At 45.9% G+C, this 10,054-nt stretch overlaps 1 long non-coding RNA gene across 1 annotated transcript in view; it reads right to left on the bottom strand.

Annotated features, from left to right (window-relative positions):
• Positions 1-2,184: 2,184 nt before the first annotated feature.
• LOC123586342 overlaps positions 2,185-10,054 on the bottom strand; it is a 45,921-nt gene continuing 38,051 nt past the window's right edge. Inside the window, exon 3 of the long non-coding RNA XR_006706755.1 lies at positions 2,185-3,072. This is a non-coding gene — a long non-coding RNA (uncharacterized LOC123586342). The remainder of the gene's footprint in view (positions 3,073-10,054) is intronic.

The raw sequence follows: 10,054 nt of genomic DNA, 5'->3' as shown, positions 1-10,054 counted from the left end.
CCTATCCTCCTATTTGTTGAGTGAATCCTTTTTTTTCTTCAAAAGATGCCTCAGATAGGAGGGGTCCTGTTTGGAACAAAGTGATTCGGGAAACACTTTGGGAAAGTGTTTGCAGGTCACTGCTCTTGAGTAACTTGATCTCAGAGAAGGGCTGAGGATGAGCAGAGCCACATCTATTACCTTACAAAAGGGACATTTGCCTTAATGGTAAAACAGTAACGTTCTAAGGAAATAACTGTTCGTAATGTTGTTAGTCACCGGCATGCAAAGTCATTTCCAAGCACTAAACATGAATGACGTCTTTGATGATGATTATCGGCATAGAAAGAGGGCCTGGGCTTTGTTATTATGGAGGGGGCTGGGGAAAGAGGAGGAGAAAGGGTGCTTCCCAGGTTCCTTCTCTTGCAAGAACGGAGATTGGAATCTGAGCATGAAGGCTACAGGTACAGAGACTGACCTCCAAGCATCCCAGGTTCATCCTGTCTAATGGGCACCAAGAAATGCTCCCCTTTCCCTGGGGAAGGAAGGATACTAAGCTCACTTTTACTCTGGGAACTGAAATGGGGAAAAACATCAACAACAAATACAGGTCAAGCTACACCGACAACGTGTTTTTCTGTTATCCTGCCGTCTTCCAGAAGCACCAGGGAAAGCAAGGAAATGGTGCTTCTGACCATCTGTGTGGCCCTTGGAGTTTTCAATCTGTTCACATAAACTGACCCACTATGTCTTCCAATAGCCCTGTGACCTAGGAATTTCCATTCACATCGTATAGACAAAAAAGTGAAGCTCGGATAAGGGAGTTGAATCCAGTATTTTCTAAAATCACGGGCTTGTGGACTAGGAGGCTTAGATGGCACCCAATCTAGCTGGAACTCTGGTTCAAATTAGTTGAACCCAACTTGATCCCATTGGATTCAGAGCGTTCATATATTACCTGGCTGTGCTTAGCACTGCATCAGATGCTGGGTATAAAAACCGGAATTGGTCGTGGTGTCTGTCCTTGAAGAGTCCATCTTCTGACGGGGGAAATGGCGTGGCAAACAAGAAACTCCCATACTATGAAGTAAATGATACCCAGAAGAGGTGTGGTGCAGTCTGGGTGGGGGCTATGACCTTGCCTGGGAGACAGCCCAGAAGGGTGCTTCGAACTAAGCTCTGGAGGAGGGCAGGGTTGTGGGGGGGAGGCTCTCTTCTGGAAGACCAGCTGGTGAAGGTGGTTGGGCAACAGGGCAGAGCCATGCAGGTGGAGGGCATGGCACGAACAGAGGACAAAGCAATGCTGCAGAAGGTCAGCAGTTCTGTGTGGTTAGAACACTGTGTTGTAGGAGAAAGGTGAGGAGGCTGGAAAGAGAAATTAGAATCAGAATCTGCAGAACTTTAAGGGCCTTGTTAAGCAAGTCAGATTTGCTCCAGTAGGAAATAGAAACTCATCGGCTGCTTTTAAACACAGGAGCTCAGTAATAGCGATAATGATAATATGACAATAATGAGAATAGGTAATATTTATTGAGCATTTACTACAAGCAGGCACTTTGCCAGGCACTTTATAAGTGGTACCTCAGTTAATCTTCTCAAATACACTTTGAGGTAGGAACGTTTAGAACCCCCATTTTACTGACGTGGACACCAAGGTTAGTAGCCTCCTGTGAGAGAGCCAGGTCTCCAGTGATAATGGGCTCCCGTGTCTCTGTTTGTTAGAAGGATCATGAAAGGTAGTGTGCAAGGTTGGCCTCGGTGGAGAACAGGGTTATCCTGCACAGACAAGCATGAGTTAGGCCCACTGGCAATGTCCTTGATTTCTGAGCTGGAGAGGGAAATGTCCCTTTCCTCTAGCACTTGCTTTACTCCCCAGGAAGCCTGGGAAGGAGCGGGGCCCCGGCTACCCAGGCCACCGGCGACTGCCTCCCACCTGCCCCTCTACCGACATACACCCCCTTTTCCTTAGTGATAGCTCTGAAATCCACCACTGTGACCCCAAGGTCTTTAGTCAAGTCAAGGCTCTTCAACCTAGGGGGTGAAGGACAAACAGGGTGGAAGCGACCGGTCCAAGACAGGTTGGGGGAGGCAGGATGAGTGGAGACCCCCATTCCATAGAACAGTCCCTGGAAATGCTCAGATTCCATGCCAATTAAATGTGGGTAATGTAATTGTGATTGTACTGGTTAAAGAGAGGAAAATGGCTGAACTGTAAATCAGTTTATTGAAATGCATTTTTGTGAGAGCAGAGTATAGGCATATCATTAGCTTGTAAATGTGTCTAATAAGCCTGTCTTCACTAATATGCCAAAAAGAGCCTAATTAACTTTTTTTTCCCTCCAGTTAGGCAGTAGTATGAGAGTCCCTGATCACATTTCCACACTATCTTTTTAGCATCAGCAAAGCGGCACTAAAACAGCCCCTGTGACATCTATAAAAATGCTAGTTTATAATTAGGACGATCTTGGCTTGAACAATAATGTTGCAATTTGTAGTGATGGCTTCTGTTTCTCTTTAATTTTAACGTATTAGCCTACAATGCTCTGGAGATTTCTACGCAGACCAGCCTGTTGCCGTTTCCAAAACTGCTGGCATTATGTGCTTTAGGTTGAGCAAGGAGGAGCAGCTGCTGTTTGGTAGGGTCATTTTTGTTTTTAATGAATGCAAAGGCAGAAGGAATACTGAGGAGGAAGCATCCCCCACGTGTGCTTAATTCATCGTCCGGACATGAGGACCACGTCTCGGAGACGATGCTGACGAGAAGCAGACACAAATCGCAAACAGCAGAATCCTGGTGTCTCCCGATGTTCTCCAGTGCAGGGGTCGTTAGCCTCTTTCCATCAGGGTCCTGGAGGCCTGGAAATCTCTGCCATGGATTCTACAAACAAAATTCCTCCTTTAGTCCCGTAAGTCTTCCGGGACTCCACTTGCTTACTGATACAAAGTGCCAACATCAGTGTCAAGACCACATCACTGATGTGCACTGTGGCTCTTTCTGGTCCGGAGTACAATCGCTCCTGTTGCCTGAAGTTAGGGTTCTTAGTACTGGGAGAGACTGCCCCCTGGATAGGCTTCAGGAGATCTCTGAACACCCTGAAATAGAACATAATTCTGATTGAACATCAGTATTATTTGCAGGAGATTTTACCCATACCAAAAACTTGGATTTCACCATTGAAGAATCTGCAGCAGGATATCTTGGATGGGATTAGGGGATCTGTATTAGAAAAAAAAAATACCAGGGGCACCTGGGTGGCTCAGTCGGTTAAGCTCCTGACTTTTGGTTTTAGCTCGGGTCATGATCTCATGGTTCGTGAGTTTGAGCCCTGCATCAGGGTCTGTGCTGGCAATGTGAAGCCTGTTTGAGATTCTCTTTCTCTCTACCTCTCTCTCTGTTCCTCTACTGCTTGTTCTCTCTTTGAAAATAAAGAGGCTTAAAAAAAATAAGAGGGTGCCTGGGTGGGTCAGTTGGTTAGGCATCTGACTTCAGCGCAGGTCACGATCTCACGGTTTGCGGGTTGGAGCCCCACATCGGGGCTGATAGTCCAGAACCTGCTCGGGATTCTCTCTCTCTCTCTCTCTCTGTCCCTCTTCCACTTGTGCTCTCTCTCTCTCTCTCTCTCTCTCTCTCTCTCAAAAATAAATAAATCTTTAAAAGACAACTAGATCATTTTGATGATTAACCTTTAACCGGGAAGAATTTTCACAACTGTTATCAGACCCTCAAATACCTTTGTGAGCCCCAACAAGATTAAGAGCTATTGGCCTCAAGAAGTCTGGCATTCCAGGCATGTTCCTTCATCTGGCCTCATCTTTTGTCCAACCCTGTTCTTCTACTGGGGATTGAGGGACCCAGTGAACAGAACCGCTCTCCCCTGCCTGAGTTCTCAGCCAATTTAGAAATAAGACAAATGAGTCCGGTGGAAGGGAGATGAACAGATTACCTTTATTTCCTAAGTGGCTACAATTGAGGTTGGCATACGGCTTCAAGCTAGTGGGCTTGTTAATACTGAAACCCCAGCTTTCTACAGATCCACCCACCCAGTGTCAGGCAGTGTTGGACTGGGGGGTAGGCACCACCCACCCACCAGAGCAGGAGGTGCCCCTGAAAACTTAGAAGTGGAGGAGTGGAATGGTACCCCACTCAGCTACTCTGAGCAGCTGGCTAGTTCTTTGTGCCTATTTAAGACAGTTGTTTTAAAGTCTTTGTCTAGGAGAACCCGGGGGGCTCGGTCGGTTGAGCGTCCAACTTCAGCTCGGGTCATGATCTCGCGTTGTGTGCGTTCGAGCCCCACGTCGGGCTCTGTGCTGACAGCTCGGAGCCTGGAGCCTGCTTCGGGTCCTGTGTCTCCCTCTCTCTCTGCCCCTCCCCTGCTCATGCTCTCTGTCCCTCTCTCAAAAGTAAATAAACATTAAAAAAATTTTAAAAAGCCTCTCCTTGAAGAGCGAAAGGGACTTTTCTGATGTCACACAGTCTGTGGGTGCAGAGCTAGGCCCCAGACACAGCTTTTCTCATTCAGATCCATTAAGATCAGCTTAAGAGATACACGTGCCGTGGGAGAGTTCAGCCAGTGGGATTTAAGCCACCCCAGCTATGCTCCCATCCTGTGTGCCCTGACTCTACCCTTTTCCAAACACCCTCCTCCTCTGTCTCACCGGCACCCGTGGTTTCTAGGTCTCCCCATGAGAGTGCCGACATGGCCACCCAGATCAGACACGCGGCTGCTGTCTCTCTTTGCAAGCATTGCCTCTAGAAGCCCCCCAACACCGGCCCAAGAATGCCGCTGGCACCAGGGCAGAGAGAGTGATGAGTGGCCCATGCTTTTATCTCAGGACGCTCACTGATTATCATGTGATTGCTGATGATGTCAGGCTCAAAGACTTGGGGTCTTCCTAGAACCTGGGACAGGGGCCTCTGTCAAGGAAACTAAACCTGTTCAGGTAACCTAAAAAACCGAATTTAAGGACATTTTTCATCGGGAACGATTCTCCTGCAGGATTCTATGTTATATATCCTGCATGGTGCCCACTGGTCTGATTATCAAGAGTGTAACAGGGAAGGGGGTGACAGCAGTGACTTGTTCTTAGCTACTCAGTGAAATCCTCGGGGTCCCGGTTTTGTAAACGTTTCGTGGATCACTAGCTCCTCGAGAATCTTACAAAGAGCTCCCACGGACAACGTGCATGCAAATAAACACACATTTATCCATGAGCTCGTAAGGGCTTCACGAGCCTCCCGAAATCCAGAGGTCAGGTTCAGCAACCATGTGGGCAGAAAGCTGGACTCAGGGGTCAGTGGCGCCTTGGTGGTACCTTAGCCTATTTGCGATGCCGGTTGGGGTCAGCCGGTTTTTTCTAGCTTTTGTCTCCTCCTCGGTTCAGATGTGAAGGGACAGTGTATTCCCAGTTGGGGAGAGAGAAGGCCATGCCTGGTGGCGGTCTCGGCCACCGGAGCAAGCAGATGTTGGTGGCACACAAGAAGGGGAGGGATGGAATCTGCCTGGTGGGGGTGCGAGGGAGTCTTGCAAGAGGCTGGCATGACCTTCAACAGGCCGGCTTTACAGAGGTCCACCCACAGGAATAGGTTGGAGATGGGGGGTATTGACAGGTCTTGACGGGCAGGATGCGCCGGAAGGCAGACAATGTTATGGGTCTTGGCAGGAACTGTCAGCACCAGGGAGGTTTGAAAGAAAGTGGCAGGAACTGAATCCGCAGACTGGGATGAGGGGCAGAAGCGCAGTCCCTGGGAAGGTAAGTCAGAGGAACAGTCCAACAGGAAGTGGAATGTAGGCAGGTCCTAGAAGAAAGACTCAAAAACAAGAACCAAGAGCCATCTGGCCACAAAAGTGGGGCTCGGGATGGGGGCTGAGACAGGGGACAAAGCTGTACATTCATAGAAGCCAGACAGATTGAGGACAGACACAGACAATTGATAAAGAAAGGATCCAATGAATTCATTGGTACAGGTATAAAAGCATTAGACCTCAATATTAATCAAATAACTGCAAACTAAAATAACACAAGATACCACGTTTCACTTATCAAAATAGCAGTGATTTTTTTTTTTTTTTTTCATTAAAGCAAAATAACAACTAGTTTTAGTCAGGGAGTAGGGTCATGGGTATACACACTCGATGCTGGGCCATTTGATTGGTATAATCTCTCCTAATTTGAAAAAAAAAAAAAAAAGTATGTCAAAAAATGTGCACATATTTTGGTCCAGCATTTTCACCTTGAGAAATGTATACTAAGGAAATGTTTAAGAATATGCACACCATTTAGCTATAAGAATGCTAACTATAGGGACGCCTGGGTGGCTCAGTCAGTTAAATGTTGGACTTCAGCTCAGGTGACGATCTCATGGTTCGTGGGTTCGAGCCCCGCGTCAGGCTCTGTGCTGACAGCTTGGAGCCTGGAGCCTGCTTCGGATTCTGTGTCTCCCTCTCTCTCTGACCCTCCCCCTGCGCATAATCTGTCTCTCTCAAAAACAGATAAACAGTAAAAAAAAAAAAAAATTTTTTAAAGAATGCTAATTGCAGGGAAGTCAGATGTGCAACAGTAAGTAACTGGTTAATATATTACACAATAACCACACATTGGCATACAATGAACAAATATAATCGATGGCATATTTATTGGCATAGGAAGATGTTCATGACACATTGCTAAATAAAATAAAAAGACTAGTTCCAAATATGTGCATTTGACATGTTCTCAACACATAGCATACTCAATAAAAATGTGATTTTTTTCAAGAAAGTTTTTATTTGAGCACAGTTGACACAACATGTAACATTAATTTTGGATGTACAAGATAGTGATTCGACTTCTCTACAGATTATGAAAAATGAGCATCAAATGGCAAAATGTCAATAGTTACTATCTAGGGTTAGTAGATACTGGGAATTTTTTCTCTTTCTTTCTTTCTTTCTTTCTTTCTTTTTCTTTCTTTTGTTCTTTTTTTCTTTCTTTCCTTCTTTCTTTCTTTCTTTCTCTTCCTTTCTTTCTTTCCCCTTCCTTCCTCCCTCCCTTTCTTTCTTTCTTTCTTTCTTTCTTTCTTTCTTTTTCTTTCTTTTTCTTTCCCCTTCCTTCCTCCTCCCTTTCTTCCTTTCTTTCTTTCCCCTTCCTTCCTCCCTTTCTTTCTTTCTTTCTTTCCCCTTCCTTCCTCCTCTTTCTTTCTTTCTTTCTTTCTTTCTTTCTTTCCCCTTCCTTCCTTCCTTCCTCCCTCCCTCTTTCTTTCTTTCTTTCTTTCTTTCTTTCTTTCCCCTTCCTTCCTCCCTCCTTTCTTTCTTTCTTTTCTTTTTCTTCCTTTCTTTCTTTCCCCTTCCTTCCTCCCTCCCTTTCTTTCTTTCTTTCTTTCTTTCCCCTTCCTTCCTCCCTCCCTTTCTTTCTTTCTTTCCTTCTTTCTTTCTTTCTTTCCCCTTCCTTCCTCCCTCTTTCTTTCTTTCTTTCTTTCTTTCTTTCTTTCTTTCCCCTTCCTTCCTCCTCCCTTTCTTTCTTTCTTTTTTTCTTTCTTTCCCCTTCCTTCCTTCCTTCCTTCCTCCCTCTTTCTCTTTCTTTCTTTCTTTCTTTCTTTCCCCTTCCTTTCTCCCTCTTTCTTTCTTTCTTTCTTTCTTTCTTTCTTTCTTTCTTTATTTCCTTTTTCTTTCTTTCTTTCTTTCTTTCTTTCTTTCTTTCTTTCTTTCTTTCCCCTTCCTTCCTCCCTCCCTTTCTTTCTTTCTTTCTTTCTTTCCCCTTCCTTCCTTCCTTCCTCCCTCTTTCTCTTTCTTTCTTTCTTTCTTTCTTTCCCCTTCCTTTCTCCCTCTTTCTTTCTTTCTTTCTTTCTTTCTTTCTTTATTTCCTCTTTCTTTCTTTCTTTCTTTCTTTCCCCTTCCTTCCTCCTCCCTTTCTTTCTTTCTTTCTTTCTTCCTTTCTTTCTTTCCCCTTCCTTCCGTCCTCCCTCTTTCTCTTTCTTTCTTTCTTTCTTTCTTTCTTTCTTTCCCCTTCCTTCCTCCCTTTCTTTCTTTCTTTCTTTCTTTCCCTTTTCTTTCTTTCTTTCTTTCTTTCTTTCTTTCTTTCTTTCTTTCCCCTTCCTTCCTCCCTCTCTTTCTTTCTTTCTTTCTTTCTTTCTTTCCTTCTTTCTTTCCTTCTTTCCTTATCTGTTTTCCTACTTTTCCTCCAATGAACAGGTACTATTTGTATAACACACAAAAAGTGAAAGTCACATTAAAAAAAATGGAAATCAGGGGCACCTGGGTGGGTCGGTCAGTTATGTGTCTGACTTCTGCTCTGATCACGATCTCGTGGTTTGTGGGTTCAAACCCCTCATCGGGCTCTGTGCTGACAGCTTGAAGCCCGGAGCCTGCTTCGGATTCTGTGTCTTCCTCTCTCTCTGCCCCTCCCCCACGCAAGCTCTGTCTCTCTAGTTTCTCAAAAATAAACATGAAAAAAAGGTTCTAAAATGGAAGTCGTTTGCTACATGCCTCCTTTACCAGGGGTCTTTGTAATACTAATTAGCGTGCCCCGATCTGCAAGTCAGGCTTAGATAACACAGTGGAGGCCTGGGTGGCAGCCACCAGGTGCCGGTACAAAGAAGGCAGGCAGTGTTTCTCCCATCCTGATTCCCTCCCCCCTCCCCACACCCTGCTACTGCCTAACACGAGGTCACCATCAGGCCCATAGCCAAATCCCAATTCCGCACCCCCCCCCCCGCCCCACCAATGCCTGACCTCACTTGAAAGAGCTTTTCTCAAGCTCCTTTTGCTAATGACACAGATATCAAAACCCCCCACCATGATGGCTAACAGGTCTACTTTGTGTGCGGCATTATCCCCATGTCCATAGCACAGCGCTCGTCACACAATAGATCCTTGATAAGTATTTGAGTAACTGATACGGCACAATTCTTAGAAAACAATGTGGGAAAGAGAGGAAAGGAAATAAAATTCGATTCCATAAGTATGATCTACAGGCCAAACACTATTTTAAGAATTTTTCATGACTCTTAAAAGTCAATACAACGTGGATGGAAATATACAACCCCAAAGTCAAGATGCCTGGGTTCTCCTTACTAGCTCTGTGACTTTGAGAAGGTTACTTAGCGGCCAGAACCTCGGGGTTCTCATAAGTGAAATGGAAAACGTGGCAGCCGGTCTCCAAAACCGGCCCCCAATAAGCCACGCCTCCTGATATTCATGCCCTGTGTAACCCCCTCCCACATTCACCTTCTGCCCACCCTTGACCTGACTGAATAAATAAAAGGAAACTGACAGTGATGTTCTGGGCATTAAAAGGCCTGGCGGATTCTGGCTCCGAGTGGTCATGCAAGAAGTCCGTCCTTCTGGGGACGCCGCATGGAGAGGTGAGGCCCTGAGACCACGTGGGGAGAGCAGCCCAACAATCCCATGGTCCCAGAGGAGCCTAGGCGACTCGATCCCCAATTGCATCTGAGAGCACCACACCACAGCCCCTTAAGCAAAGCCGGCAGAAGGCTCTCAAGTGAGCTCTATCAACTCCCAGAACTGTTAAGAAACAATCCAATGACTGCATAAGGCCCCGGTATCTGGGAGTGGACTATCACACATTAGACAACAAAACCCTGGAACAATCGCTTTTCCCTTTTTGATAAAATACAGTCGTGCCTATGAAACACGTGGAGCATAATAATTGCTCAGAAAATTTCATTAATTGTTCAGTCTTTGCAAACAATTCTGTACGGGAGGTAGGAAACCACAGGGCGGATTTAAGGAGCCAGCTTTATTTCACTGCAGCTGAAGCGGCCACTTGCCCCAAAGTCTCAGGCAATCTACAACCAAGTTTTCGGTATCAAAGCCCCCTAGTAACAAACAGCGAGGGAAAGAAGGACAAGGGCGCAGTGCGCCTGGAGGACCGGTTGGGGGGGTGATGGCTACCTTGTCTTGGGCGCTCGACGATTTCAGCTGGGGGAAATGAGCCACGGGGAGTGACTGCACCAGGAAGCCGCCACGCTCTCTCTCCTAATGCAACGTCATGAAGGGAGTGAAACTACAAATGGATGAAAATAGGGATGGAATATTTTCTAAAGATAATGCTTCCTGGCACCTCCAAAGCGCTCTAA

This window comes from Leopardus geoffroyi, chromosome C3, assembly GCF_018350155.1.
Source record: "Leopardus geoffroyi isolate Oge1 chromosome C3, O.geoffroyi_Oge1_pat1.0, whole genome shotgun sequence".
Classification (NCBI taxonomy): domain Eukaryota; kingdom Metazoa; phylum Chordata; class Mammalia; order Carnivora; family Felidae; genus Leopardus; species Leopardus geoffroyi.
This window is presented reverse-complemented; position numbering and strand designations above follow the sequence as displayed.